The sequence below is a fragment of the Tachysurus vachellii genome, chromosome 17 (assembly GCF_030014155.1).
Source record: "Tachysurus vachellii isolate PV-2020 chromosome 17, HZAU_Pvac_v1, whole genome shotgun sequence".
Classification (NCBI taxonomy): Eukaryota; Metazoa; Chordata; class Actinopteri; order Siluriformes; family Bagridae; genus Tachysurus; species Tachysurus vachellii.
Genome location: NC_083476.1, coordinates 13,185,530 through 13,205,757, shown reverse-complemented (window position 1 = coordinate 13,205,757; position 20,228 = coordinate 13,185,530). Strand labels below are relative to the sequence as shown.

At 37.6% G+C, this 20,228-nt stretch overlaps 1 protein-coding gene across 1 annotated transcript in view; it reads right to left on the bottom strand.

Annotated features, from left to right (window-relative positions):
• Positions 1-20,228, bottom strand: part of kif20a (kinesin family member 20A) — an 82,893-nt gene that overhangs the window by 61,859 nt on the left and 806 nt on the right. The gene's annotated exons all lie outside the window — the stretch shown is intronic.

Here is a 20,228-nt window from a genome sequence, read left to right as displayed (position 1 = left end):
CCTTCAAAACTACACTTAAAATATAAAATTTACCAAACAACATTGCCTTTATTTTATTCAGAGGTCCTCAAGCTTATCTGCAAAGTGGCTGCAGGCTTTCATTCCATCCAAGCAGGAGTCATATCTGATTCTGCTTGTTTAATCAGTTCATCTTCAGCCTCCAGTCAGCTCTCAGGTATGCCTCCTATTTGGCTGGAATAAAAGCCTGCAGTCACATCAGCCTTTTGTGGATAAGACAGATGAGTTCTGTTATTATTAGTTCAACAACTTAAAAAAGTAAATTAAAAGCCTGATAAATAGGCTACCTCTCACCCGCACACAACGATTTCATATCCTTAATATTTAAACAAAACATAATCGTAATTCAAAATGTAATGCAATATAATATAATAATATAAGACATGCTGGATCAAGTGCTATTTTATCAGCCGCTAAATTCAGGCCATATAATTAAATCAAATAAAGGTTTGCAGTGGACAGTGTCTAACAGAATTAACTAATTATTCATGTAGATAGAGAATACCGTATATTATACTTATATTAGATTAGATTAGATTAGATTAGATCAGATCAGATTAGATTCGATTAGATTCGATTAGATTCGATTAGATTAGATCAGATTTCAATGCTTTCCAGCTTCTTGTTCGTATATTATTTTATTATCCCATTTTATACTTAATGTTATAACTGGCTCTTGCTTGTATGATACATTATGTTACATTTGAGCACAAAAAAGATATTTTCATCTTCAGTTCCAGAAAATTAAGATTGTTTTTTTTTTATATATATATTAATATGGAGCAGATTATTTTAGAAAGTAGAGCTGGAGTAAATATGGGGATTTAAAATGGTTGCTGTGTTGGGTTTCTACTGAGTGTGTTGAAGAGCAAAACAGTACAGTTTTTCCTGTGAAATTGGTGGTTGTGTGTATGTGTGTGTGTGTGTGTGTGTGTGTGTGTGTGTGTGTTTATGTTAGCATTGTAATTCATTGGTAGTTTTTATGAAAACTGTGTAATCCCATCACATAGAGGAATTAGGCAATGTGTCATTTTAATGAATGCCTAAATATGTATTTTAAGATGTTTAACATTCTAATAATTAATTTGGTTGATACTGTAAATAAGTGTTTGTTTTTTGTCATGACTAATACACTCTGAATATCTGACTAACCCTTTCTAACCATTATGAATATATATTTTCCTTTATGTTAATTAAAGTAATTAAAGGATTTCAGGACTTTATCACAGGGTTGGACGTTAGGCAGATTGTTTGTTTTAATAATCCAAAAATTAGAGGTGTGTATGTACAGTATGTATGCTTGTGTGTGTCTGTGAGTGTGAGTGTGACGCAGGTCAACACCAGTGCATTGTGCATTAATAATGAGGACATAAAGAGATGACACACTAAATTGCGCTTCAGTATCAGTGAACGGTTACAACCGTGACATCTTCAGGTTATAGGCATTTCCTAATGCAGAGTAACCATAACAACAAACGTTAGAATAGTGGATGCTTTGTTTAATTTAATTTGTTTTACTTGGGGCTAATAATGTTCCATTTTCCATTGAAACTCATTTACTCAGACACACACACACACACACACACACACACACACAGCAAGGGGCTGTGATGGTGTGAGAGGGAGGCAGATGCTTTAACAGAGGGAGGGAGGAAATCCTCTCTAAATAAAGCACTGATAAACACACACACACACACACACACACACACACACACACACACACACACACACACACACACACCTCAAATGTTTTGTGTCCAGAATAAGAGTTATATCAAACTCTAGATGCAAACACTACACAGACACCCCCCCACACACACATATGTAGTGTATGTATTTCTATATATACATATTTATATACATTTTTAAATAATAAGCTAGTTACCTGCACTTTCTGTCACTGAAAAAGACCAAGAGCTGCCTACTTTCACTCTCGTATTTTCACCACAGATTATAACACACAACTTAAACACATTAGGTTGTGAACTTTATTTAATGTTGCAGTAAGGGACGAGAGATAGAAAGATGTAGAGGGTAAATTACAGCTTCCAGGTGTGTAGCTATCTAATTAGCAAACATTGACATTGGCAAACTCTCTATTCATAGAGATTATTTACTATATAGACACAAGCTATGTTTATGTTTTTCTGCTAAACAGCTAAGATAAAAAAAAAAATAAGATTAAAAAAATGTCATGTGTCATTCATTAATGATAAAAAAATGGCAATAGTGGGATGGTAGCAGTAACTTTGCATCTGTACATATCACACCACTTTGTTGTTAAATGTTAACCTTACAGATAATGACATCGTAATCAGATCATTTTTAATGATTAATCCCGCAACATTATCCCTGTCTCTCACTGTTTATTGTGCAACTCTTTCATCATCTCTGTGTTTTTTTCTCTTCCTGACTTCCTCTCTATGTAAATTTAAAACCCTAAGGGCAAAAACAGAACAGATAATTTATTAAAAGCACAAACATACGAAATATTTTTCACACAGCATTACATTTTTATACACTCTTACTCTTATTCATCATGATTTTCACAACAATAAGTAACATTTTAATTTCATCTGCAAACATATTTTTAAGGACTTTGAAGAAAAATGAACCAGAGCTGAAAGTTTTTATTTTTACCTGAAGAATTTGACATAACAGCTCTTGAGTAGTGTGTGTGTCTCTGTGTGTATGTGTGTGTCTTTGGGTCTGTCTGACTGTTTGTGTGTTGGAACCAGTAAAAGGTTCCAGACTGGTGGGAAATCATTTCTTCCTGAAGTGCTGTGTGTTACAGGGAATCGTTTCTATTCTGAGCTCAGTGACGTCTCACACCCACACACACACACACACACACACACACACACACACACACACCATCAATCAGAGCCAAAACGTGTTGGGAACCACCAGGAATAGAACAAACTAGAGAGAGTTTCTTCCTGAATGCATAACCTACATGCAGTCATGATCCAAAGCCACACACACACGCACATACATACATACACACACACACAAGCACCCGCTTTTTTGTCCCCAGTGTTATGGACACAAATATCTAGAAAAAATATTTATTCTCATGTCAGTTTTAAATTTTTGTATTTTCTGACAAAGCTATTTAATTTAATTTTAATAAAAGACATGCTATAGATTGTTTATGAACTGCACCCGAGGCTGAGTCAGCTTGTTAGCATTGAACATTATTCATCTGCACATCTTTGGCATAAATTACAGCTTTGGTCTACCATTTGGGAAAATGGTCATTTGGAAGAGGGTGACAAGGGTAAATTTCAGATGAAGAATGTGATTTTGTCTTTATACACTGTTGGGGCTTTTCTGTCAGTAAGAGTAAAAATCATAATTGTATTTACATCACACAGGTGTTAGATGGTGTTCTACCTATGCTCAGACATGTACAACATCACTTTAAAACACACGGCATCCTAAAAAATCATTAGCATATTGTTGTATTTTGAAATGGACAGCTGTTGGTGAAGGTGGTGGTGTTAAATTCTCCACTGTCCATATTTAACCCCCTAAGACCCGAGCTTTGGCTTGGCCTTGCATTTTAGATGCAGTGATGGTCGTAGGAGGTTAAGTGGTTCACTAACCGATTGTCAAATTTATATAAATTGAGTGGGGGATCTCAGTGGGCAACTCAAAACTACTGGCTGTTGTGTAAATCAGTCAAACAATTAAATGTTCCAATATTCTGACTTCCTGTCACAAAAAGAATTACATCATCCTACAAAATCAAATCATGCCATGACTGTAAATCTTTGTTTATTCTCCATATACGTGAAATTTTGAGTCAAGTCCCCATTTGACTCAAAATTTCACGTATATGGAGAATAAACAAAGATTTACAGTGATGCTTATGCAGGGAAATTCCAATTTTCATTCTCTTTCTACATCCCTCCCTTTATTTCTACATCTCATGCCAAAATATTTGACCTCATCTCTCTAGCTCTCTCTCTCTCTCTCTCTCTCTCTCTCTGAGTAAAAATGTGCACATGATTCAGAAAGAAAATTAGATCCAGGCCATGGGTCTGATCACAGTGGGGCTCTTTTCTGCACTCAGATTGTTTGAATTAGTGCAATTGCGTTATTTTTGGGCTGAATTTTGCCAGAGTGATGTCACATCACGCCACAATGGTCTCCTGATGACATCACAGAGTGATATCACCCAGACGGGTGTGGTGTTACAGAGACTCTGAAAGCCTTACAGATGGAGAGGAAAGGAGAGAGAGAGAGAGAGAGAGAGAGAGAGAGAGAGAGAGAGAGAGAGAGAGAGAGAGAGAGAGAAAAGCTGTGTTTAATACTTATATCAGTCATTCAATCACAGTAGGACCTTAAATTAATCAAAAGCCATGATAAACTATTTAGTTTTTCAGTCCAGCAATCTATTTTGAAAGAATTAACACTGCCAGGCTGACCTAGTTTAATATTTTGCTGAAATAGTGTTTTTCAAATTAGATGGCTAAATGTCATAATGCTGGATAACAGATGGATAGTAGATAGTGCACCTACATTTATATTTTGTTTTGGGATGTTCATTTGGATTAGTTTTACTGTGGCTTTTGTTCGAAGGGCCACATGGCTGTCTGTTATGAATCCATTGTATGGTATTGTAAGACTATATGTTTTGAATGTGACATCAAAAGGAGAACTAACTACACCTTTTAATTAAGTCAAATCGGATTTGTAGTTAGTAAAATCTTTTCTCTAAATGAAACATTAAGGACCATAACTAAAATGCAGTAAAAAGAAAAGTGTGAGACAGATTTTTAGTTGGAAATAATTAGAATATATTATTAAAACAATAGCTCCAAATCAGTCAAATAACAAGTGCCTTCTACAACACCCTTTATTTAGACCTATTTATCTTCATTTAACCTAGCGTTTAATGAACATATAATGCAGTATTGCACAAGGAAGAGTGCTGAGGAGCTCAACAGTGATTCTGCTCCAGATAATTACATCCATGCTATTATTCATAACAACAACCCAATTGTGAGCATGAATGAGTGTTGCTTTTATTCTACAGCTCTAACCACTTTATTTCCAGCATTCCAGGAGACTCGTCTGATCGAAGGTTTTTGTGTGAGACTTACAGTTCACCATTTCCACTTATTGTAGCTGACTAGTTTGTATTCATCATAGCATGTATAGACACTAGCATTTACAATCCCTCTCCAAAAGTATTGGAATAGCAATTCATTTATTTCTGCTATACACCAAAGACGTTTGGGATTGAGATCAAAAGATGAATATGCGATTAGTATTTTAGCTTTTATTTCCTTTCTTCTTCTTCTTCTTCTTCTTCTTCTTCTTCTTATTATTATTATTATTATTATTGTTATGTGTATATTTATAATATATGTTCTTATTTTATCTAGATGTGTTATACAATGCTTGTATGTTTTATGTTGTTTCAGACCAGATATTTTAGAGCACAAATTTTGAAATAGATCGGTCTTGAAGTAAATGAAAGTAAATAACACTGAATGTTTGGTTGCGTATATCTTGCTTACAATAACTGTATCATTCCTTTGACTGAAACAATAATTGTGACCAAATTGTTGGGTTCTTTTTGATGATTTTTTTAGGCTTGTGCTACAACCTTGTTTAGTTGTTTGTTTGATTTTGGTATCAGTCTCATCTTCTAAAAAAATGCTGCTCCATTAGCTTAAGGTCTGATGATTGACGACCGGACTGAAACCTTTCACTTTTTAACCCTTGACGAAGTCCTTTGTTGAGGTGACATTGTGCTCTTGTTCATGTTTTGTTGCAATATGTTCAAACCCCAAATTTCTCCTGATTAATTTGGATGCATTCCTCCACACTTTGGTCTTTCCATCATTTTTGTAAAGGTCAATCTTGGATCTAAAACATTCATGGATACAAACAAATAATGTCAGTATTTCTTTGTGAATTTCAATCTGGCCTTAAGATATTTACTGCTGGTCAGTGGTTTGCATCTAGTGGTATAGCCTCTATGTTTCTGCTCTAGAAACCTTTTTTGAAAGCTGTATTAGGAGCCCTTCACTCCTGCTCTGTGGAGGTACTTGGTGATGTTACAGACTGTTGTTTTGGGATTTTTCTTTGCAGATGTTTCTGTCATTTGCTGTTGTTGTTTTCCTTGGCTGACTCATTATGTGTCTGTTACTCAGTAGACCAGTGCTTTCTTCCTTTTTCAGCATGTTTTGTCTTTGCCCAATGAACGTCTGATGTCTTGAATTGATTTTCACAGCTTATTAGACAGATAATAGACAGCATGTTGGCTTATCCTGTTTCAGAAATCCAGGAGTAGAGGTTCATCATGTAGAGCCATTGATTCGTTAAACAATCAACCAAACAGGAAACACCTGGATAACCAGAAACAGTAACATAGTGCAATATTTTGCTCACCTACAAAACCTGACATTTACATTTAAATACCATGAAAAGAAATTTTCTTCTCATTTTCATATTTTGATCTTAAACCGAAATATCTTCAGTCTCGATTGAACTGAACTTGCAACTCCAATCATTTTAGGGAGTATGACATTGACACAAAGTCAATGTTAAAAGTTATATATTCACTGAAAACTGATACTGTTTGTGCAGTTAAAGGCTGCATTAGTAACTGACACAAAAGGAACTGTTTTGATTTAATTGACCTCAACATGTTAATTACTACATTAAGAAACAAACATACTAACATGCACGTAGGGTGGTTGTAATTCTTATTATCATTAGCTCATATTTATGTATTAATTCTGGTGTTAGTTCATGCTTATTTATGTACATTTACTGTAAAGTGTTTCTAGTGTCCCTTAAAAACAGCTTATGCAGACACGGATAACCCTGAGACTGCGTAGATATCAAGATATCATTAGCTAGATCTCTTTATCACATTAGCTTGCATAGTTTATTTAATATTATTGCAAAATATTTCACTAATCAATGAATCAGTTCATCAATTAACAGCTAACAAAACAAATAAAACAATCTTGTACCTAAATAAAAGGTAAATTTATATATACATATATATATTCTACTTGAGTTTAAGTACAAAAAGTAGCTGGAAGTAGCTGTTCGTGTCTTCTCTCTCACAGACCTTTAAAAAAGTAATAATAATAATAATAATAATAATAATAATAATAATAATAATAATAATAACAGAATCACCATAAAAAATAAAAGCAATAAGTCACAGTACTTTTATATAACTGCATTTATAAGCAAACAATTAAAAAATTTTATAATTGAAAGCTCGTGAATTTGAAAACTACTGACATACTGATGAACAATACTGACACTACAAACCTTGATGAGTGTACATTTTTTAGAATTCCAGATTTATACAGTAATATAGGACTAGTGCAACATTTGCTTTTATAGTATGTTATGTATTATATATGCATTTGTTATATTATTGCATTAGTAACAAAAGCATGTGCAATGTAAGTGACTAAAAAGCAAAGAAATATTCCTATTGCAGAGACTTTATAGTCTGTTGTATTGTTATAGGAAAATAACCCAGGCCAAGGTGCAAAGCAGAGGAGCCTGGTTTATACTTGATTTTATGCACCGTGATGTTAAACACACTGAGCTCTGTCTCTTTCTGCTGTCCCCATTATTGTTATCATGTGTCTCAAATCAAGAACTTGGATCTTATATTCAATATAGTTACTAATCTAAAAAATCCAGAAAACTGGTATACAAAAACAGCCTTTTTGGTTAGAAGCTGAAATGAGATGTTGTTAATATTCAAAAACTAATGTACATAAAAGTGCACTTTATTGTTCAATAATGGTATGAAATTGTACACAACTATGTGCTTGTGTAATGAGTCTGTCTGTGTTTCTGTCCTGTTTCTGTCTGCTGTCTTTCCCTGTGGCTAATTGTTTGCTCCGCCCACTCTTTGGTTTCCATGGACATTAATTGTACTCCTTCTCTCCTTCAGGTGTGTTGTCTTTGTCTCTGATTGTTTCTGCGCTGTGATTGGTTCCTGTCTGTTATTTATACTCTGTTTGTTCACTTCCCTGGGGTTGGTCGTTATTGCATGTTGGATGTTGGTGTGCCTGTTCCCGTTTCCCGTTTCCTGTTTGTTGCCCTGTTTGTTGCCCTGTTTGTTGCCCTGTTTGTTGCCCTGTTTGTTGCCCTGTTTGTTGCCCTGTTTGTTGCCCTGTTTGTTGCCCTGTTTTGTCTGTCTAGCTGCTTTCTTGTGTTTTGAATAATTAAACTAATCTGCATTTGGATCCTCATTCGCCTTTGTCCTGCATCGTGACAGAACGACCAACCACATGGATACAGCAGAGATTTTGTTCTGTTTATGTCAGGGGGATTCCCCACTGGAGGAATATGTAGAGGTATTCCTGGACTTGTCCAATCAGGTGGATTTTGGGGAGAGGGCCCTTAAGGACCTGTTCCGGCATGGACTGGAGGACGGGCTGCGCTACCTAGTGCCATTGGGCCGAGAGGTAGGGCCTTTCACGGACCTGGCCAACGTAGCGTTGCTCCTGGGCGGGTCCTCCCTAACCGTGCACAGGACAGTCGGACACCGGCCCTAAATATTTTTTGGGGGGGGCAGTAGGCATCGGGGTCCATGGGCTGCGGAGCCAGGCCAGCCACGGACGCCCGAGGCCCCTACGGTACCTCGGCCCGACCCAGGCCTGTGTACGCCGGTGACCGAACCCGTCCACATGGGTGCCAGACCGGAAAGCTCGGGCGTTGCCCGGGGGAACCGGCTGATCGCCAAGCTGGCAGACACCCCGATGGTGGCCTGATGGCGGCCGGCATCCCTACGGCACCGGCTGGAGCACCTAAGGCACCTGAAGCATCCGAACCTGCCGACGCGCCCGAACCTGCCGACGCGCCCGAACCTGCTGAAGCGAAGATGGTGCCACCCTGGTCTCCAGTCCTGCTCTGGTCGCTGGCTCTGCCTGCGGCGCCACCCTGGCCTCCGGTCCTGCTCTGGTCGCTGGCTCTGCCTGCGGCACCACTCTGGTCTCCAGTCCCGCCCTGGCCTCCTGCTCTGCCGGCTCCGCCCTGGCCTCCTGCTCTGCCGGCTCCGCCCTGGCCTCCTGCTCTGCCGGCTCCGCCCTGGCCTCCTGCTCTGCCGGCTCCGCCCTGGCCTCCTGCTCTGCCGGCTCTGCCCTGCCCTCTGCTGCCACATGGACCTGGCCCGCCTTCCCGCCCCCTGTTCCGCCTCCGCTCCACCACCCTCCAGTTCTGCGTTGGAGTGTCTGGAATCCACTCCTGGGGGGGGCTCTGTAATGAGTCTGTCTGTGTTTCTGTCCTGTTTCTGTCTGCTGTCTTTCCCTGTGGCTAATTGTTTGCTCTGCCCACTCTTTGGTTTCCATGAACATTAATTGTACTCCTTCTCTCCTTCAGGTGTGTTGTCTTTGTCTCTGATTGTTTCTGCGCTGTGATTGGTTCCTGTCTGTTATTTATACTCTGTTTGTTCACTTCCCTGGGGTTGGTCGTTATTGCATGTTGGATGTTGGTGTGCCTGTTCCCGTTTCCTGTTAGCCTTGTTCTGTCTGCCTGTCTGTTCAGCTGCTTTCTTGTGTTTTGAATAATTAAACTAATCTGCATTTGGATCCTCACTCGCCTTTGTCCTGCATCGTAACAGCTTGAGACACAATGCCAGTTTGTTTAGCGGAGATAGGTAAATGGGGAAAGATCTTTTTTTACGATTTTAAGATTTTTGCGGTTTAGCTATGCTAGTGTAGCATGTCAGGTTAGTGGAAACAAAAACTAAAATAAAATGTAACATTCATTTAAATGTGTTGCCAAATATTCTTCAGTATTTTTAATATTAATGTATAGATTAGTATATACAGAAAGGTATACACTATACCTTTTGAGTCTGGTTCCTCTCAAGGTTTCTTTCTCGTTTTGTTTCAGGGAGTTTTTTCTTGCCTTTGTTTCCTCAGGCTTTTTCATTAGGGTTAAATTTTAAAATTTGACATTTTTATCCTGAGCTTTTATATTTCTACAAAAGCTGCTTTAAGACAATGTCCATTGTTAAAAGTGCTACAAAAAAGTGAACCGAATAGAATTTAATTCGGCTGCTTATCTGGGTGGGACTGGGGTTCTAATCAAGATAGAATGCATCAGCTCCAAATCTTTGGCACAAATATTTTGAAACAAAACCTCTAGGCCTCTGTTCAACAGCAGAAGATGCATAGTAATTTTTTTGAAGCACCCCTGCTCACACTCACTTACACTTACACACATCATCACTTAGTCACTGTAAGGGAGTCTGCTCAACTAAACGGAAGTGAATTTAGAGAGGTTGTAACTCTTCCCACACTGACCTTGTTACCTTTTACTTCACAGGAATTACCAGTGTGTGAACTTTGCTCTGCTTTACAGTCTGTTACGCAATCAGGTGTGCTCCAAACCAGTGTACCTGGTTGCTATGATGGATGTTACTACGACAACAGCTCCACATTCCAGCACAAGTAAATCATGGAGCCAAAATAAGCAGTAATAAAAACCACTACACACGCACACACTCTATGTAACGAGAACAAAGTGTACAAGGACAGCTCACTGCAGACTGAGTCTGTGACGTAAATTTATAATTCAATAGATTCAATATGATCAAATTGTATAAGTGTATTATGTAGAAATAGACAAATATGACTTGTTTTTTTATTAATAATATATACATAACAACATATATATACATAATAACAACAACAATAATAATAACAATAATAATAATAATTATTATTATTATTTCTATTACTATTATTATTATTATTGGTAGTAGTAGAAGTACTGAATAAATGAATGAATGAATGGATTCAAAGATGTTGCTTTGTTATTTTTTCTGAATTATCAGATCCATCAGTACAAAGCCCTGTGTGTTTGTGTGTGTGTGTATGGGAGTCAATGTTGAACTTTCTCTTTTGAGACTATTGAATTGACGTCTCATTAAAGGCATTGCATAATTGTCTGTGTGTGTATGTGTGTGGCAGGATTATTAGATCCACACACAACTTCCTCTGTTGGGTGGAGGAGGAAAGGTGTGTGAGTTTGTGTGCATGTGTGAAGAGATGGAAGGACTAGAGAGAGAGAGAGAGAGAGAGAGAGAGAGAGACAACCCCCTTCCTCTCTCGTGCTCGCTGTCTCTCAAGGACACAGGATTCATCTCAAAAACTTCAGTGTGCACTGAACACTTGTCTGCATTACCCAATACATTATACACTTACAAACTTTACCCTGATAACAAATTTGAATAAATCTGAATCAACATTATAGTATGAATAATACAGTGAAGTAAAAATCTTCCATCATTTTCCTTGTATTCCAATCCTACAGGAAATAAGTAGCAAATTATCTCTGGAAGAGAACTGTTTGATTATAAATGATTTACAGAGATTAAGGTCAAGTTTATGAAACTTTGGATGAATGTATAAAATCAGCACAGAAGGAGCTTTATATATTTTTATATTTTTTACACTCAGTTAATGTCATCACTTTAAGGTGAATCCTGTCATCCACATGTGGGGGCAGAGTCTGATGATGTCACTGCAGTCATTTAGACAGGACACTAAAGCACTAATGCATGATTAGCAAACAGGGGCTACACTTCTCTCTCTCTTTCTCTCTCTCTCTCTCTCTCTCTCTCTCTCTCCCTCTCTTTCTCTTATACACACACACACACACACCCACCCACCAGGGGAAGTGGGTGTGGAGACACCGATCTGATTTGTGGAGGAAGGAAAGGGCAGAGCGGGACACTGTGGGACAGACAGAGAGAGTTTTTATAAGCTTTACATTCTGTCTCTCCTGCATTCTTTGTAAGTCTCACACACACAGACACAGACACACACACACACAGACAGACAAAGGGAGACACACAATACTGAGACAAGGACACACAATAACAGATAAAGATATAGAAATACACACAGACTCACAGAGATACACAGAAACTGTGGCAATAAACTGTACTCAAGAACACAGCAGACTCATGATTACACGTGGAAGTATTATTTGGAGTGTGTGTTCATAGCACTTTGCTCTGAAAACAACAAAAAGAGGAGTAAATTACGGAAGTAAATGCTGCTTTGATCTAGTAAACTTGGCTGCTTTCCAACTCTTTAAACTTCTGCCTCAACATGTACACACAGACATTCAGCTCACTGGTGGAGGTAGAAGTACAGAGAGAGAGAATATGGATATAAAAAGTCTATACACACCTGTTAAAATGTTTTATTGTTCACAATACAAATGTTCTGTGGTCATAGGCATCCCAAATAAACTTTGAAGGTAGTCTGAGTAAGCAGGTCATGTGTCTGTACTGCATTGGACCTGTTCACATCTGGGCTTGTATTACCTGCATGCACTATGCACTGCTCACATAAAGCATGTTATACAGACACAGAACCACAGAGAGACACACACTGAACCACACACATATGCAAACACGCATACACACAGGGAGAGAAATACAGGAACACACATTCAGAAACAAACCTACACACATGATACGCAACCAGTGACACAGGCATTGGACACAGTATTTTATGGGTAATACACACACTCCCTCATAGCACTATGGGTAATCTGTCTTTAACAGGAACATCATTTGGACACTATCTAACAGAATGAACTGTGGGATTTACTGACTATGTTGTATCAGCAAAACTCCAGAGTGCAAAGTGAATAGTGTGTGTCTGTGTGTGTAAAAACTTTTAATTAATACTCCTCCGCACTATGGTTTATTGCTCACAAATGACGTCAAGTAATGGCGCTCACAGTATTGCAGTATGCGTGTGAGTGTGTGTGGGGAGAACTGAATGTGACATTACCTTTCTCATCATTCATAAAGTTGCATCACCTGTTGAACCAGATATATGTGTGTGTGTGTGTGTGTATGTGTGTGTGCGCGCATGTGTGAGCGTGTGTGTGTGTGTGTAATGAATCTGTAGTGAATCTTTAGTCCAGTTTCCATGCACATCTTTAAAAGAATATAACCTCATTTTACATTCTTCTGAACATGCTAATAAGACATCATCAAATTGAGTCAGCTAAACAGTGATTTTCACCTCACACACTCACAGGCTATGTCCCAAACCACATCCGACACCACTGAACTATTTATGAATAATCATATTTTACCTAACTATATGCTTAGTAAATAGAACAACTTGCTGCGCCCAACATGCCATAGCCAGGCCAACTTACAGAGACGTTGCTGTAACGATGGAAGCTGTGTTCAAGAGTCACTTCAATCATAGTACCTCAAACATTCTGAATTTCTCTCTCACGCACACACATCACACAAACACACACAAACACACACACACACACACACACACACACACGTATAGAAACATAAAAGAGCCCAAAACCTCTAAATGAGTAGCTTCACATGAATCTATTTATTAAAGACATGAGGGACATTTTACCCACAATGCCACACTACACTTGCTGACATCAGCAAAACACACACACATTTATTTCAGTGCCTTTTTTTCTCCTCAAACACACTTTAAAGCACAGAGGGATAAAAGAGAAGAAAACAGAGTGGTTTATTTTTATACATGGCACCACAATTCACAGTACAATAATAAACTTGTTTGTCAAAAGAAATGTGCGTGTGTGTGTGTGTGTGGGTGTGTGTGCATGCACATGCAGGTATGTATGTTATAAGACGTGTATGTAAGACAGAAAGAAAAATGGAAGAAATAATCAGAGAATCATACAGACAGATACAGAAGAGAGAGAGAGAGAGAGAGAGAGAGAGAGAGAGAGAGAGAGGAAGCAAACAGAAAAAAGGACATATTAAAGAAGAACTCTTTGTGAAGTTTGATGTCTACATTCAGAAGTTAATATGTTCCAAATAGAACCATTTTTGCAAGCTAATCATCTTTAAATGTCATCTATATTATTGCTTATTAATTTGCTCTTAATACACATCGCCTTTCAGTTATTTAACGTTTAAGATCTCATTACAGATCGGTACATTCACAGACATAAACAGGGTTTATCAGATAACTAAAAATTCATAGCTTCTCAAAAGGTTAATTTTAAGTCTTTGTGAAAGGACACACTATACTGGAGAAGTAAAATATATTTTAAAAGCTTTAATCTATACAGAAACACTGTACATTAGCAGCACAGCTGGTTGGCCAATCACATAATTCCAAAACCAGCTCACTAGTTACCACAGCACAATGGCCAAACATACTTGTGTTAGCATAAACAATGGAATCTTACAAAACCTTAGCGAGGCAACAGCTAAAATTGCCAAAGTGGGTTTTAGCTAAATGTAGACAATTTAGTGTAAACTGTATCTAATGTTGAAGTGCACAAAAAGAAAATGTATGTAATGTTAGAAATTCCACATGCCAAATATTGGATATTTAGCTAAGTATAGCTGTAACTACACCATATGAATAAACATATGTTTAAGTCAAATCAAGTCAAGTCAACTTTATTTATAGAGCATATTTAAAAACAACAGCTGTTGGCCAAAGTGCTGTACAGAATTTAAGCATATAATAAAATACAAAACAAGATACAAAATGCAAAAGTCAACATAGGACACAACAACAGATAATAGACTAAGTTTATACCAGTGAGCTTACCTATGATCATACGCAACATTAAAAAGATGAGGACATCTAACATATAAAGAAGAAGAGACTTAAAATCTGCGGAATTTAACTGGAAGCCAGTGAAGAGAGATCATCACTGGTGAAATATGTTCCCTCTTCCTTGTTCCAGTTAACAATCGAGCAGCAGCATTTTGGACAAGTTGAAGATGAGACAATAGAGACTGAAACACCCAAGTACAATACATTACAATAATCTAATCTGGATGAAATAAAAACATGTATTACAGTCTCCATGTCTTTTGATTTTAAGAATGACTTCATCTTTGCAATGTTCTTTAGCTGATAAAAACAACTTCTAACCACAGCATTGATCTGTTTATCAAAAGTCAAGGCAGAATCAAAAGTAATGCCTAAGTTTCTGGCATGTGAATGATGATTATTAGATAGAGGTCCCAGTTTACTAGCCACTACCTCCGTAGAAGCAGGGGAGCCAAGTTTAAGACCTCAATCTTAGACTCATTTAACTGAAGGAAGTTGGCAGACATCCACTCTTTGACCTCTCTCAGACAATCAAACAGACACTGTAAACTGGAGACGTCCTTTTTTTGGGTGCACGGGAACATAACACTGAGTATCATCTGTGTAACACTGGTATGAAACATTGTGCCTCCTAAATATTGCATACAAAGGAAGCATGTATAAAGAAAATAGAGCAGGACCCAAAATTGAGCCCTGCGGGACCCCATACAAAACTGGTGCACAAGATGATGAATAATTACCAGTCTCTACAGAGAGGGTTCGATCCTTTAAATAGGATACAAACCAATCTAAAACACGTCCTTGAATCCCAATTTGCTGTAAGCGGTTTAAAAGAATGCCATGATCGAGTGTGTCAAATGCCGCACTAAGCTCCAGCAGGATTAAAACCGCACTGATTTCCAGAATCAACAATCAACAATAAGTCATTTAGAACTTTCAGCAATGCAGATTCCGTACTGTGTTGAGGTCTAAAGCCAGACTGATATTTATTGAAATTGCCACTTTCCTGTAGAAAGGAAGAAAGCTGATTAAACACAACCTTCTCCAAAACTTTTGATAAAAACGGTAATTTAGAAATGGGACGGTAATTATTTAGATCTGTTGAATCAAGATTTGGTTTTTTAAGTAGTGGCTGTACGGTGGCATGTTTAAAATAGGATGGGACTATCCCACTGATTAAACTGCTATTAATTATTGACAGTAAACTAGGACTAATAGAGTTGAGTGTCTCTAATAAAAGAAGAGGAGGGACAACATCCGACGAACAAAAGGTGGGCTTCAATTTATGGATGACCTGCACCAAATAACTTTCCGTATGTGGTACCAAATTAGGAACAGCTATGTTAAAAATAATAGACTTATGATCAGACAGGAAAAATTCTTTGATGCCATCACGTACTAAAAGACCATAGGATAAAATTAAATCAAGTGTGTGCCCTTGGTTATGAGTGGGACCAACAACAGATTGTATAAGATTAAAAGTGTCCATAACTTGGAGAAATTCTTTTACCATAGGCTTTGAAGGACAATAGACATGTATGTTAAAATCGCCCAATATCAAAAGCCTATCTGCATTTGGCACAACAGAAGATAAAAAACACGAAAACTCACATATAAAATCCTTATTGTACTTGTGGGGTCTATAAACAAGTATACATAACAGTGGGTTGCGGCCGTCCAACGTAAATATCTGGACTTCAAAACTAGAAAACAATTCCGAAGCAAGTAGACGGCATTTTAAATTATTTCTATAAATAGTAGCTAAGCCCCCACCGTGACCAACTGACCTTGACCTGCTAAAAAAGGTAAAATCTTTAGGACAAGCTTCAGAGAGTGGGCCAAGTTCACCGGCATTTAGCCACGTCTCAGTCATAAAAAGAAGGTCCAACTCCTGAGATAAAATTTGTTCATTAATGGCAAATGTCTTGTTTGAGATCGATCTTACGTTTAGCAACGCCATCCTTACTACAGTTTCCTGATGAGTGAATCGATGGAAGATGCTGTTGAATTATGTTGAATCTCCGACGACGGGGAATAATCCAATGAACGATGCAATGCATCCAATGTTTAAGTCTCTTAGTTCCAGAGAAGGGAAATTGTAAAGGTACAGCCTACAAATACATCAGTTCGGGGATGGTGTAGTCAGGTGTGCATGCACATTTGGCCACATAGTGTAGCTTTAAATAATGGAAATAATTCAAATGCTTTATATTCCTATAAAATGTTTTCTGTAGAGAGTTTATCTAAAAAAGTGAATGTTTCAGTCATGATAAAGTCACACACATGTTTCTATTTTTCCTGAATGTGAAAAAGGGAAAAAAACAAGAAATGTAGAACACCTTTGCAGGAATCTCTACAATCTCTAAATCCCCTGACAGCAATTACACACTGAAACTGTTGTATATTACACAGCCAAAATCCATACTCAGTAAAGAACCAGCGATGTTCTCTCAGCCGTAGCACTCCAAAATATCTCTGATTGCTGCAATTATGGTGTAAATAGATGATTTTGTCCCAGAACTGGAGCTCAATCGAGAGATTCAAGAACAAAAATGTTCCTCATGCTCCTCATTTGTTGAATAAACAGAAATGTTCAGTTTATTATGAGTATCAACAGAAACATAAAAGAAAAACTGCTAAATGTATGCTAATTAGCGAATAGGAATGGGGACCAGTTAGCATAATAGTAACGAGATTAGTAATAAGATAAAATGAGTAAAACACAGAGACATAACTCTACTCTATGAGAGTTCACAATGTGCTGACTAACAATGCTTACAATGCTAATTGCTTATGCTAGAAAGATAGGACGACTACTGGCACTGTCGCTCTAATCCTTTGGATAGTAGTATTGGATTATATTTGGTGGCAGGGGCAGTATTTACAAACAATTTAACGTTAAATGAAAGTTTATAGCTCAGAGTTATTTTTCTTAAATCCTTTTGATTAGCGATGTTTGACTTAATTCTTTCAACATAGTTCAACCACTTCCTGAGTCCATTACAATTGAATGCTGTGTGGTGTACAGCTTATGAACATCATACTGTATATGAGAACTTGTCTACTTAACAAGTAAATAACAAGTAAACACAACATGCAGTCTTTAAATGAAGGTTTTTATTATTAAGGGAAAACAAACCTATGTGGCCATGTGTAAAAAAGTGCTTTCCCCTAAACCTAATAACTGCTTGGGCCATCCTTAGCAGCAAGAACTGCAATCAAGCGTTTGCGATAAATTGCAATGAGTCTGTTACAGCACTGTGGAGGAATTTTTTTCGAGCATGAACCGCCTTTTTAAGGTCATGCCAGAGCATCTCAATAGGATTCAGGTCAGGACTTTGATTAGGCCACTAGTCTTCATTTTGTTTTTCTTCAGTAATTCAGAGGTGGACTTGCTGTTGTGTTTTGGATCATTGTCCTGCTTCAGAACCCAAGTTAGCTTCAGCTTGAGGTCACGAACAGATGGCCGCACATTGTCCTTCAGGATTTTTTGGTAGACAGCAGAATTAATTTTTCCAGTTATAACAGCCGTATAAAAATCTTCGAGGTCCTGAAGCAGCAAAATAGCCCCAGACCATCACACTACCACCACCATATTTTACTGTTGGTATGATGTTCTTTTTCTGAAATGCAGTGTTACTTTTATGCCAGATGTAATAGGACAGATACCTTCCAAAAAGTTCAACTTTTGACTCTTCAGTCCACAAAGTATTTTCCCAAAAGTCTTGGGGATCATCAGGATGTTTTCCTGCAAATCTGAGACAAGCCTTTATGTTCTTTTTGCTAGGCAGCGGTTTTCACCTTGGAACTCTGCCATGCAGGCCATTTTTGCCCAGTCTTCTGCTTATGGTGGAGTCATGAACACTGACCTTAACTGAGGCAAGTGAGGTCTGCAGTTCTTTGGATGTTGTTGTGAGGTTTTTTGTGACATCTTGGATGAGTCGGAAAGTTCACCACTGTTCCACGTTTTCGCCATTTGTGGATAAAGGCTCTCACTGTGGTTCACTGGAGACCCAAAGCTTTAGAAATGGCTTTATAACCTTTTCCAGTCTGATAGATCTCAATTACTTACTTTCTCATTTGTTCCTGAATTTCTTTGGATATCGACATGATTATTGAAGTGATTTCTTGATTGCAAACAGGTGTGGCAGTAATCAGGCCTGGGTGTGGCTAGAGAAATGGAACTCAGGTGTGATAAACCACAGTTATGTTTTAACAGGCGGGCAAACACTTTTTCACACAGGGCCATGTGAGTTTGGATTTAGTTTTCTCTTAATAATAAAAACCTTCATTTAAAAAATCCATGTTGTCTTTACTTGTGTTATCTTTGACAAATATTTAAATTTGTTTGATGATCTGAAATATTGAAGTGTGACAAACGTGCAAAAAAAATTATATGGAGTACTGATTTATCAATATCTGCCATTTTCATGTGACTTCTGTGGCATCTCAAATCAAATGGACACAATATTTATTTAAAATTTATGTAGATGTAATAAGACACATTCCAGATATATTCTGTCTGTAATGTATGGCAGATGTCTGTAGTGATATATTTATGAACAATTCTCACATGATCAGTGATCTCTATATAAATGGCAAGTTTCTGTATAAGTGTCTACATGGTTTAGTTGTTTGTTACATAAACAATTTCATGCCTTCGACCTACATCAGATTTTACAACAAACTGAGACCTTTATATAAGTGCTTATGTAAGTTTTACTTGATGAGTTGTATTTCACATGATCATCACATGTCTTTAGGCTATACCTTTGCTATGAACTCGATAACTTATCCGTTTAAATGTCGTCTATATTTATTTTTAACCTCAGATTTGGTTTCTTTCTGGAATAAGCTATCAAATCTTGGATATCATTACACTGATTTTTTTAAAGATGTTTACACATGAAATGTGAAAAATTACTAATATGCCTAAGATTCAGATGCGGCTAAAATCCAAGAGATTCTCTGGTAATAACACACCGATTTGTTTTTCTTTTGTTAGGAACTGCTTTTAATCTTAACGCAGCTCCCAAAGTTTAATCTCAGTGAAAATTTTAAAGAGCAGTATAAATTCGCCTCCACTCTTCATCTGTGTGGAGAAATGAGGCTGAAACTGTAAAAATGTGGTTTGACGTTTATACAAATCCCAGAACCTGCTGTTTTAACGTGTGCAGTATCGCCTGCAATGTCTGTGTTTGTCATCAAGAATAAATAATTTTATTAAAAGCAACGAGAATGAGACCACGGTGTGGTTTACACACTGAAACCAAAGTAAAAAAAAACAGCAGTTTAACTAAAAGTAAAAGTGATAAAAGGAAAAATTCAAAGACATGAAGATCAAAGTCAAGACAGAAAGCAAGAACAAGATTTCTGCTGAAGAATTTCAGACGTCACTTAGTCATCAGCAAAACTGGAAAATTTGCCACAATAAGGACACACACACACACACACACACACACACACACACACACACACACACACACAGTCCAAAGAAAACATGGTACCTCCTTATTTAATTTCAACTTGTAGACGTAGTAGTGGTTGTAACAGGGGGATTTGGGGGAATCCCACCAGAGAGAGAGAGACAGAGTGAGTGATTGA